Source organism: Oryctolagus cuniculus, chromosome 8 (assembly GCF_051225735.1).
Source record: "Oryctolagus cuniculus isolate XC-2025 breed Fujian yellow rabbit chromosome 8, ASM5122573v1, whole genome shotgun sequence".
Classification (NCBI taxonomy): domain Eukaryota; kingdom Metazoa; phylum Chordata; class Mammalia; order Lagomorpha; family Leporidae; genus Oryctolagus; species Oryctolagus cuniculus.
The window spans coordinates 15,693,572-15,706,076 of NC_142874.1; the positions used below are offsets into that span (position 1 = coordinate 15,693,572).

Sequence of the window (12,505 nt, forward strand, 5' to 3'; positions counted from 1 at the left end):
CACTTTGTTTCATTCTTGGCACAGCCAGTTGGGTTAGAAATCACTAGAATTCTTTTCTATTAGTAATAGTTTGTAAGACTCAAGGAAGGAACATGATCCGTAACCACACCTCAGTCGAATTTTTCCCATATGCAACAAGCTGTATAAGAAGTGGTAAAAACTCACAGGGGCTGTTGTAGACGTGGTTCTATTTGCAGCAGTTTGATTGAAGTCTTCTGCCCTCACAGCACATTATTAATTTCTTGCTTCAGAGAAAATAAACTTCAAAATCCTCTTAATGTGTTTGGCTACTTACAGTTCTCACTCTCTTTTTAAACGCTTTGGACGAGTTGTTGCACATTTTCAGGATTCACTGTGGACTCGCCCTGGGTCAGCCCATCTTGCAGAGCACTGTTCCAGAAATTATATAACTGGGCCCCTTGGAAAGAATTCGGCATGGGTCACTTCATAATGTATTTTTCTGGTGTTTCTTGATGCAGCTTGTAGACGAGGTTTCTTTTAGGTGTGTGGATTTCTAAACGAAAGATGTGTGTACTGGATAATGTTGCGATGTGGTTCATTGAATAGTTTAAAGAAGTCCTATGTAGGAGAATACAGATAATCCAAGCCAAAAATGCTTGGCAGACAAAGAGGAAAGTGTCTCGCTGAGCACTCCTGCCCGTTTGGCTAAAGATGTCTTGTTCCTTCATGACCCTTCATGACCACGGTAAGAAGCAGAAGAAGCACAAATGATTTCCCACTCTGAATCAAGCTCTGAGATGCATGGGCTGGATAGGGAGGCAAACACGAAAACAAATAATTTTTTTTATCTTGGCCTAATAAACTCTTTCTATTTCTTCTGTAACTGAGAAAAAAAAAAAGGAAAGAAAAAAAAAACCTAAACAAAAACAAAGAAAGAAAAAAGGAAAAAAAAATCTCTCAAACTAGAAAACCAGAATAACCAAACCAAAAGTATACACAACCCCAAACCATCACAATCTAATGGAGAAACAAGTGATCAAAAAGATATTCTATTAATGTTTGCAGCAAGGATTAGCAACTACAATTGCTGGGAATATTTCTGAGAGGTTTTCAGAAAGTACATTTAAGGGGTTTTAGAAACTGTGCGTGGATTTCAAAATGTTTTCCACCCAAATGAACACATATTTTAATTCCATTTTTTTCCTGTAAACTTTTTGAAGTTCAAGTACCTTTGTATGGGGTACCACTTTCTGTTCTGGGGTCCTATCCCACGGATACTCTATTGCTGCCAGTTGTAGTTGATGACAGACTCTTCCCAAGAAATACAAATTTGTGATTATGACCTCTGGGGTTCTAGACTGCTTCAGATTGCTTGTACCTATGGAAAAAAAAAAGAATTAACATCATTTTAGTTTGAAAAAAATGCTCTGTACTATTCTGTGCATATTTTATTTTTCAATAAAACATCCTGATAGCAACAGGTTTGAATCCTAAAACAATAATCAAGGTTTGGCTGATAGATTTGTTATTTGGAAAAAACAAATGCCATGAAAATGCATTTCACAGAACAGGTAAAGAGTGCAACTAGATTTCACCAATCAAATTTGAAGTCCTTAGTTTTCAACTGCATGAGAGATAAGGATTTTGATTCAAATATTATTGGTTGATGTGACTTCTCAGACTTGAATTAAATAAAATGAAGGAGGAAAAACCACAGTTAGCCAAGTTTATGGTCAGTAGCACAACAATGAAACATTTGTTTATTTTGCAGAGCTTGGGCACAGGACCCCAGGACTCTGTGAGATGTAGAATGAACGACCTTTCCCAAAGCAATGCCGAATCTGGTGTTGTATTCCCTCTAACGTTTGACAAAATACATGAACAAATAATGAAAGAATGTGCAAACCATGTGGGAATGAGGAGGCTATTGCCTTGGGTGTTAGACTAGGATTGCCTGTGATACACCCATCTGTTCCAATTCAAAGGATGAGATGTTCTCAAGCTCTTTAAAGTCAGAGATCAGATAATATTCCATTATGTGTTAGAATTATTGGTTACCAGAGGCACTATCCAGATTATTTCTGTGGTCTCCTCCCTGGGTGTGCTACCACCTCCCATTTCGTTCTCATGCTATTATAACTCCTGAGGGCTGGAGGCCACCAGGCTGTCATTGGGAAGAGTGTGGAAATACAAATTAGATTTGCAGCTACCTACTGGCTTTCTTGATATGCTAACAGTCATTTAATAATAGAAGATTCTTTCAACCTATAAAAGCCTAAAGTTATAATATCTGTTATATACAAAGCCAGTTTTAAGAACTGAAATTTATTGAAAAGGAGAGCCCGGGATTATGATTGCTTGAGATTTGACCCAGTTGTTCCTCCTACACTCATCAAAATTCTCTTTGAGAAACAAAACAGAGCACTTGTTGACTTATATTATTATTTCATTTCAGAGAGACTTTGAGTCAAGTTGGGTGGTTTGTCAGACTCCTTTATTTTGTGTTTTTTTATTTTCATTTTCATTTTAATGAATTTTTAACAGATTCAATATGATTTGTAGATACAAGTCTAAGAACATGATATTCCCCTCTTCTCTCCCTTCACCCTCCTTCCATGTGTTTTTTTATTAGTTTTTGAGATAACATATTTTAAATCTAGTTTACAGTAAAAAGGTTTACTACTTCACCAAATAAGCAGTTCCACAAGCGAAAAGCAAAAAGAGCCTAGCTTAGTGGGAATATGGACCACGGCTGTAAGCTGTAATTGAATGGAAAAACGACCATTTCACCCATACACTATTTTTTGTCAATTAGTCATTCATTATTTCTTTCAATGAGATAGAACCAATGACCATGTATTTTGTGTTTCTCTGAACAACGGAGAAAACCTATGCTTAACTTAAAGAATTGTCAAGTCGTAGGAATTGTGTCTCCTTCAGTTTTGAATTGCTACTTTAGCTCTCTTTAAAGGTGTCAAATTTTTCACATACAAATGCATTGCTTTGCTTTTCCTGTCAAATCTAAGTTTTCCGTGTTGCTCTAACTCAGATTGCCTCCTTTTCTTTTCCTGAATCATCCAAGTTCCAAGCCTAGGCCTTCTCTTCGCTTTGTTTGCCCTAAACCTTGCTCACAAGGTACAGGAAAACTGCCACTCTGCAAGGCCACTGAGTGTCTCTCTCTGTTTGTGCCCATCTTCCCCCTGAGTCACTCCTGTCTAATTTCTTTTAATCATTTTAATCTTTATTTGAAAGGGATGGAGAGTGAGTGACGGGGAGAGAAAGTGTTGCCCCTGAGCTGGACTTCCCCTCAAATGCCTACATCAGCTGTTGCTGTGCTGAGCTGAAGTCAGGAGCTTCGTGCTCAATCCAGGTCTCCCAGATGGGTTGCAGGGACACAACTACTTGAGCCATCACCCCTGCCTTCTATGGTCTTCATTATGTTAGAATAGAAGTCAGGAGCTAGAATCAGAACTTGAACCCACAGGATCCAATGTGGGAAGCAGGTATGTGCACCCCAACTGGCATGCCAACTGCGTGGGCAAATGCCAGCTCCTGTCTCTCTTTTGATCAATTCTTCCTGATTGCCAAATTTCTAACAAAGATAATATTATTAATACAAGGTCTATGAGTATTCAGCCCTACTACAATTTTATTTGACCAATGAGGAAGGTCATTTTTTTAAAACATAAGGCTGTTCTCCATGGATAATAGCTGGGTAATTTCTCCAAAGTGGAAAATACGATTTCAGGAGGAGAAAATGAATGTTTATTTAGTGCAAATTTTATAACATGCATTTTCTATGAACTTTTGGAAGACCCTTTGTATATCCCATCCAAAATGTTTCTTTGTGTGTGTATTTATGTAATATATATGAAATGTATAACTATATATACACAAAAATATAGGTGTGTACATGGATATAGCATATATATAGATATGGAAACAAATAGATATACACACAGAGTTGGAACTTCAGGTCCATATGCATATTTGCACATATCAGAGATAAGAAAGACAGAATATATGCAAAATTACACAGATTTTCAAAATGAGTGGAAAAAGTTATCAACATTTATATTAAAATATTTTTGGAAAAGCTACGTGTCAATGGAAAAGTAAAGGATTTGGTTCTTTTGTACAAAAGCTATTAAGCTCTAAGTTCTTATTTTTTTATTTATTTACTTATTTGAAAGGAAGAATGAGAGAAGAGAGAGAGAGAGAGAGAGAGAGAGAGAATCTTCCATCTGTTGGTTCACTCCCCAAGTGGCTTCATGGTTGCAACTGCTGGGGCTAGACCAGGCTGAAGCCATCTCTGTTTCACTGGTGAGTGGAAGGAGCCCAAGCATTTGGGCCATCACTCACTGCCTTCCCAGACACAGTATCAGGAAGCTGGATCAGAAGCAGAACTTCCGGGACTCGAACCGACATGTTAATATGGATGTCAGCATTGAAAGCAGCAGCTAAACTCAGCTGTGCCACAATGCTGGTCCCAGTCATTACTGTTTTACTTCCATCTAATGCTTGCAACAGTGCAAAACTTTATGCATCTTTGAAAATAACTGAATTTGTAATTTTGAAAAAGGTAGATTTATGCCAATAATATGATTTTAATTGCAACTATAGGTTTTTTCTATTTGAATTACTAGGCTTATTTTTATTAAGTAGATGAAATTCATTATAAATTTATGTTTCCTGGACCATTCTCAGCTTGTTTTACTCTGCAGGAGAGAGTAAGGTGACTTCTCTTGCCTCTACTACCCCTTCTACCTCGCAGATGTCTCAGGAATGTGCTCTTCTCTCTATTCCAGGCTATCCTTCCCCCTGTCCGCCTGGTATGGATGACATGAAGCAGTCAATTGTGACATATTTGCTCTGACAAGAAGATCATATGAGGATAGAAGGAACGACTACTGGGTTAGGAATCACAGTCTAGCGCTGGCTCTATCCTGGAGATCCCATAGGTCTTGAGAAAAGAACACCACTTATTCTATCCGTGAAAGAGTACGACAGGACCACATGGCCTCTATGATCTTTCTGACTCCATTCAGCTGAATTCCAGGAATACCTTTCCTTCCACACGTGGTTCACTTATTAGTTCTTTATGTCAGGATGTTAATTCCAGTAGCATGCTCCGCTTCTTAAGTAGTCCCAAATTATTTATTAAAATTCTATCATTAGCACCTTTATTTTGGTTCAACCGATCATTTGTTGAAATGCCAATAGATCTTGATATTCTGTTGTTTTAATTTTTATTTTTGCGGGTAGGAACCCACCCATTGGTCCACTTTCCAAATGCTCACAATGGCCAGGGTTGGGCTGAGGTTGAATCCGGGGGCTTGGAACTCAGTCTAGGTCTCCTCCATGGACAGCAGGAACTGAATCATTTGCATCAGCACTGATACCTTCCAGTGTCTGTGTTGGCGGGAGGTTGGAAACAGGAGCCAGAGCTGGGAACTGGACCTCGTTATTCTGTTGAGGGTGCGGATGTCTTAACTCTCACCCTTGAAATTTTTGATGGAGCAATTATAAGCTACTGATTGAGGAAGAGAGATCCCTGAAGGGCACCTGAGCGAACTCTGAGGACCCACATTCACTCACTCTGTTTCCAAAGCTGTGGCCATACCCATGTTTTCTGCTTGTCTGATAGTCTCTAAGCCTCTTCATTGACTCCAATGCCTTCAGAGGGGGAGTAGAGGAGTAAGATGGGGTTTTGAATGTCCTATTGCATCATAAATATCTGACCAGCAATCCTTCAAATCTAGCAAACAGTCACCACAAAAGCTTTAATTTTGGGTATGACACAGGATTTCAGGGACGCAAAACACATTGCTGATTCGTCTCAGCTGTGAGAAGTGCACACTTTAGGAAACACAATGTAGAAACATCCAGGGATGTTCATTCTGGCCCTTTGAACCAGCACTCTATTATTTTTCTAACGTGAGGGTTTCTAGTCAGTGCAGGTGCACTCCAGCACACTTCATCCCACACTGAAGCACTCCCCACTCTATTTCCTTGGCTCTTCCTCACTCCTTTGTTTCACCCTGGCGACCCCTGAAACACATAAAGTCATCGACCTTAGTGGAGTACCAGGTAAACAGGTAATGCCAGTTAGTTTTATAAGTCACAACAGGTGTGTGAGGGTGTGCTGGTGTGGGAAAAGACAGGGACCAAGCCCCAAAGACATCCCCTCCCTCTTTGTGGACCATACATCTGTCCCCAGAGAACGCTGACCACCCAGTGGATAATGTGAGACACTGGTACATGTAGAAAGAAAACAGTTTCTTAAAGCTAACTATAGGTTTAGAGCAGCCTGCACAGCAAGAACTTGAATCCGTGGGAATCTGACTTGAAATTGCATTTTGTTATGGTTGCCATCTCTGTTAATTTTTTACATTCAGTCCTTTCTATGCAAGTTTTCTCCTCCCTTTGGCATCTGACATAGTGATGGACTGTGGGCTAAACAAAGCTGACATTGTGAATTCCCTGTCCTGGGTTCATGCCTTGAAAAAGATGGTTTAAAAATAGAAAACCTTTATGGAATTAAATTACTACCTTAATCCTAAAGCTGCTGAATTTCTATTTTGTTTACAATGGTGTAACCCTAATTCTTTTGACACTTGGCTTAAACACGTTGCTTTCAGTCATGGCTCTGTAGTCCAACCTGGAACGTAGTTTATGGCTAATGTGATTTAGAGTCTTGAGAAATGTGTTTCACAGCACAAGCGGTGATAACACAGCCATGGTTACCATGGCGTGCAAACAGCATCCACCATCCCATTGTATTTGTCATCATCTGTGGTTTCTGATATGACGTCTCTTTCGGATTACACAAGAGGGTGGGCAGAACTGCACAGCGCTTTGTTACACATTTCCTGGAGGCGGAATTGCTACGCTGGCATCCGCTGTGGGAGCCGTGATAAGAAATTTCTCCTTCAGAACCTTCTCCAATAGTAGCCACCCCTGCTTTCAGAGGACCAGAAAGCCCATTTGGAAGGGCATCATCGTGTGTTTCTTTGCAGAAGAAGGGTAAGAGGGCGATAAGCAAAGAGAGAAAAGTAGGCAGTTTTGCTCATTTTAGGATTAGAGGTTTCCCAAGCCAATCAACTACCTGCCTGTGGAAACGTTTTCCGCTTACAAACAGCAGGGGGCGCAAAACCGAGGGGGCGGGTTTGCATGTTTGCATGGTCTACTTGATACTGGCACATGTGTGTGGATTTTCTGGATTCTGATTTGTTAAGCGCTCATTGTTTACCTGTTCCATTTGCTAGCTATTAGAATCTCTATTCGAATTCCCTCAAATAAGTATGTGCATTATTTGTGTATATATTTTTTCAAAGGATTAGTGGGATTTTCTTGCCAACTCTCTCCAGTTTGCTTAGAACTCCAGTGCACATCAGAATTCTCATTTGCTAGGTTTTCAGGCCTGCTTTTTCTTGATTAGGGGTCTTAGTGTGCTATTTATAGAGTAGAATGACAGTCTCCAATCATGGACAATATCTCATAAATTAAGATCAGAAAAATAAGCTGGGGTGGGCATTGTGGTGCAGTGGGTTGAGCAGCCTGTTGGGGATTCCACAGCCTAAATCCGGGCTGGTTCAATTCCCTGCAGCTCTGCCCCCAGTTATTTCCTGCTAATGAACAGTCCAGGAGACATCAGGTATTTATATAATAATTTATATAATTATTTATATAATAATCAAGTATTTGAGTTTCTGTCATTCACCTGGGATCCCTGGATGAGCTCCCTGGTTTCTGGCATCGGCCTGACTCAGCCCTGACTGTTGTGGGCATTTGGGGAGTGAGGCAATGAGTGGAAGGTCTGTCTTTCTCTCTCTTGTTCTGCCTTTCAGGTAGATGAAAATAAAAATGAATGAAAAAATAAATTCGAACCCAGTGAGTAGGCTGGGCTGACCCAGTGTCACTAACTTCACTTTTACACTGGAAATAGGGCACTTTTAAATGTTTGTCTTTTTGGCCTTTACAGCATAAAGGAGATTGATAAAATTAAATAAGACTCCAAACTTTGTCGTGTGTCACTAAATTAACTGATGATTTTCACAGGGAAGGTCATTCACTAAAAGCACTATAATTATATTCAAGAGCAGAAAGCCTGAGAGAAAATATTTCTCCTAGATAGGAGGGTTATTACGCATAGCACTTTATTGAGGGCTTAGAAATCAATGACAGGAAATTTTATAAATTAAAAATCCATCCCACACGTGTAGGATTTTTGAGGTGATTTCCATTTTAGAATTTCAAACTCACAGTGGGACTCTACCTCACCCGCTCTGGTTTCCAGGTCCACAGATGAGAGTGTGTGGTGATCATGCCCATTCTCTCTTGCTGGACGGAAGCAAAGCTAAACCATTCATTTGTGAAAACCCAAACAAATGAAATCGTCATGGAGCACAGCCCTGGTTCAGAATGCTGTGACATTTGTATAGCTTGTCCTCCCTCTGAATTGCAGAAGATGATCCAAAGCATGATAGAAACATTTCCAACCCCTCCGATTGTCTATTAAAACTGGGATAGCATGTCTTCTGTAAACCAGAAATTAAGGTGATCTGTGCAGGGGGAAGAAGGTACCCAGGAGGGTACGCAGGGATGGGACCTTCAGAGGGAAAAGCTTTGGGAGAGAGCAAGGGAAGAAGAGTCACCTGCAGAACACAAATCAGGTTCCATCCTGCGTCTCTAAATTGCACAAGTCTCATGGAGGCTTTGCACTAACTCCAGCTAGGTAGGGAGGGGGCTCATCCATTGTGTGCTACTCTAACACGGGGATTTAAAGGCAACAGGGATGCATTTGGCCAAGTTCTGGCGGCTGGCGAGTCCCAGACCCAGACATGTACAGGAGGGGAAGGGGCTGTGTCCTCACACGGGGTCCAAATGTTGAGAGGAGCTAGCTTTGTAAGCACCTCCGTGTCGCTCTGAGGGAGGAAGCCTCACCATCGAATCGCATCTTAAAGAACGCCCCCCTCCACACACACACACACACCACCACAATATTGGCCAGTAAGTTTCCACCTGAATTTTGGAGAAGTCACATCCAGACCCTAGCAGGAGGTGTGTGCAGAGCAGCCTTGATGCTGACGGTTGGAGGAGAATCGCTACTGCCAGCCACACGACTTCTGAAACACCTGACTCCTGGGAAGCAAACGCTGTTTTTCATGAAAATAATTGTAGTGGTTTTATGCCCGTTTTGCCCAATGAATGCATATTCACGGATTGGTGTTAAAGGAAATAGAATTATATGGCGCGTGAAAGAAATGACTAATGATGATCATTAGGCACATTATTTTTTATATCTTTAACTTTTTTCATCAACTGGCTAAGGTACTGTTTGTAAGTATTTTAAAAGACTTTTTATTTATTTGAAAGACAGAGTGAATCAGAAAGAGATAAGAGTCGAGAGAGAGATCTTCCACCTGCTTGTTCACTCCCCAAGTGGCCGCAATAGACAGGGCTGGTCCATGTGGAAGCCAGGAGCCAGAAGATTTATCCTGGTCTACCACATGGGCGGTAGGAGTCCAGATACTAGGGCCATCCTCCACTGCCTTCCTCGGTGCCGTGTTAGGGAGGTCGATGGCAAGCAGAACAGCTGGGATTCAAACTGCTACTCCCGGTGGCTCCACCTGTTATGCCACAACACGGATCCCTGTTTTAAAATTCTGTACAACATGTTTACTGATGACAGAATTAGTTATCTAATGACCAGTCTACTTCCGCAGGTCTCTTTAAAATATCTTTGATTTAAAAGAAATGATTTTGGAGGGGCTGGTGGTGTGTAGCTTGTACAGCTGCCACCCATGACAGCAGCATCCCATATGGGTGCTGGTTTGTGTCCTGGCTGCTCTGCTTCCAGTTCCAGATCCTTGCTGATGTTCCTGGGAAAGCAGTATAAGATGGCCCAATTCCTGGGCCCCTGCCACCCATGTGGAAGACTTGATTGAAGCCCCGGCTCCTGGCATTAGCCTGGTCTAGACCTACCTAGCCTTGAGGCCATCTGGGGAGTGAACCAGTGAATGGACTCTCTCTCTCTCTCTCTCTCTGTGTGTGTGTGTGTGTCTCCTTCTCTCTCTGTAACTCTGACCTTCAAATAAATCAATTTTAAAAACATGATTATTTATAGCTTTCTATAAAGTTATCTCAAGTTACTCCTTGGTCATGAGAACTCAATTTTTATGCAATTTATTTAAAAAGAAAAAAAAAAGGCATGCCTTTGCCTGAGAGGGACACCTGCATGCCATGTTGAAGTGCTTCTGGTCCAGCCCCAGCTCTGCTCCTGACTCTAGCTCCTTGCCTAGGAAGCAACAGGTGATGGTTGAAGTAACCAGGTCCCTGCCACCCACATGGGACACCTGGGTTGAATTCCTGGCTCCTAGCTTCAGGCTGATTCAGTCCTGGATATTGCAGGCATTATGAAGAGTGAACCAGTGGATGGACCTGCTCTCTCTCTCCCTCTTTCTCTCACTGTGTGTATGCGTGTGCACGTGCATGGGCACACGTGTGTCTTTCTCTCTCAAATAAATTAGAATAGAAAAACTTTCCAAAGTATAAAATAGTATACAGCTAACCTTCCTATCTCATTAGCGTTTTGGCCAAATTATATATCAACAATTAATGGGCTTTCAAAAAAAGTTCTATAATCAATTTTTAGAGAATCAATAGTTAATTTATTTCTTCACTATGGATCAAATAAGAGTATTTATTATGGTTCCATGCATTATGAATCTTGAGTGAACTTATAGGGCATGAAGTTTTCCTTATTATTCATTCATGGAACACCTCATCCTAGAATCTTTGTTATTATCTCACAGCATCTTAGTGTTTTTTAAAATAGTTTACAACACTGTTTTAGATTTTTTTGACAGGCAGAGTGGACAGTGAAAGAGAAAGACAGAGAGAAAGGTCTTCCTTTGCCTTTGTTTCACCCTCCAATGGCCGCCGCAGCAGGTGCGCTGAGGCTGGCGCACTGCGCCAATCTGATGGCAGGAGCCAGGTACTTATCCTGGTCTCCATTGTGGGTACAGGGCCCAAGCACTTGGGCCATCCTCCACTGCACTCCCTGGCCACAGCAGAGAGCTGGCCTGGAAGAGGGGCAACCGGGACAGAATCCGGCGCCCCGACCGGGGCTAGAACCCGGTGTGCCGGCGCCGCTAGGCGGAGGATTAGCCTAGTGAGCCGTGGCGCCGGCCTGTTTTAGAATTTTTTAAAATATCAGAGCTTGTAGTCTTTTAAATGTATTCTTTTTACATGATTGGGTTGTTTTTTATATAATATACTTTTTAGACAAAAGACGTGCTCATTCTTTGTGAAATGTAGAATTAGTGTAAAATCAAGAAAATTGCTTTAATAATTACTTCTTAGCAAACTTCTTCAAGGAAAATCACACATTCAGAAACAATCGATTGGACTATAGTTCCTTAGAAACAGAGATACTAATGTTTACTTTGGTTCTTCCCTTTCAAATACTCATAATTAGGAAAAGAAAATATAGCCTACTTTAAACACTGAATGCTGCATGGGGATGATTCTTTTCATCAAGAGAGACATCCTGTGTGCAGGATGCATGATCTAGATATGTAGATGCACCCAAAATGACTCAGTTCTCTCACCTGGGTGGATGAGACTATTTTATAGAGGAAGCTTAAGATTTTTCAGAACAGTGGTGTTAACCTAATGAGTGAAACCAACTTATGTGTCTGCAGGAGGAGATGAATGGATGGAGCAAAGAACATAGATGGTGTAGTGGAAAAACTGCATCTGCCAAGCAGCTGGAAATCCGTTCAAACAGAGCACCAGGGACAACACATTTATCGTTATAGCCTGATGTAACGGTTGCCTCTAAGTGTACAATTCTGTGTAAATAGAAAACAACATGGCCTTGAACCAGCTCATGCGAAAGAATCTGAGCAGGTACCATTCTGATCTCAATGGCCAGACAACTACCTGTGTAAGTTACAAAGAAATTAGCATCAAGTGTATTTTTCTGGGAAAACAGAAAATAAAGCCAGCAATGAGGAGCTGACCTTGAAGCCTTACTCAACAGCGATCGTCCTAAAGCTATTTGCAGCTTGAATTTGTCTCCTCCTTTGTTGCTTTGGCCCAGGAGTCTGTCTAGGGAACGAGCTGGATGTAATACACAGCCACACCATGTCAGTGTGTGGGCTGCAAACAAAACTGCTGATCTAACTTCACTCCACCCTGTAGGGTATTCAGTAGGAGGCCAGCTCCCCTGGGGACAAATGCATGCATTCAAGGAAGATGAGGAGTGGAGGGATAATATGTTTTTTTTGCTTATAATTTAGAAAATCAAATTAATGTTTAAAGGTTACATGTCAATTTAATTGCAAGCCTCTGCTTAGATGGAAAAATGACACAGCCTTGGGAACGTGAGTTTTTATTCATGTATATGAAGAGATCTTCAGTAAATAAGAAAAAGAATTCTCAGAAATAACCACAGAATAGCCTAAATTAATTTTGCAACCGGGGCAACACCTTTCATCTAAGGTAGAGTGAGCTTTAAATCCTTTCAAACGCTTTG

At 41.2% G+C, this 12,505-nt stretch overlaps 1 long non-coding RNA gene across 1 annotated transcript; it reads left to right on the forward strand.

Moving 5' to 3' along the window:
- The first annotated feature begins 6,844 nt into the window (after positions 1–6,844).
- LOC138843299 (uncharacterized) lies at positions 6,845–11,996 on the forward strand. The gene is made up of 2 exons (XR_011377997.2): positions 6,845–6,987; positions 11,670–11,996. It is a non-coding gene; the product is annotated as an uncharacterized LOC138843299 (long non-coding RNA).
- The last annotated feature ends 509 nt before the right edge of the window (positions 11,997–12,505 follow it).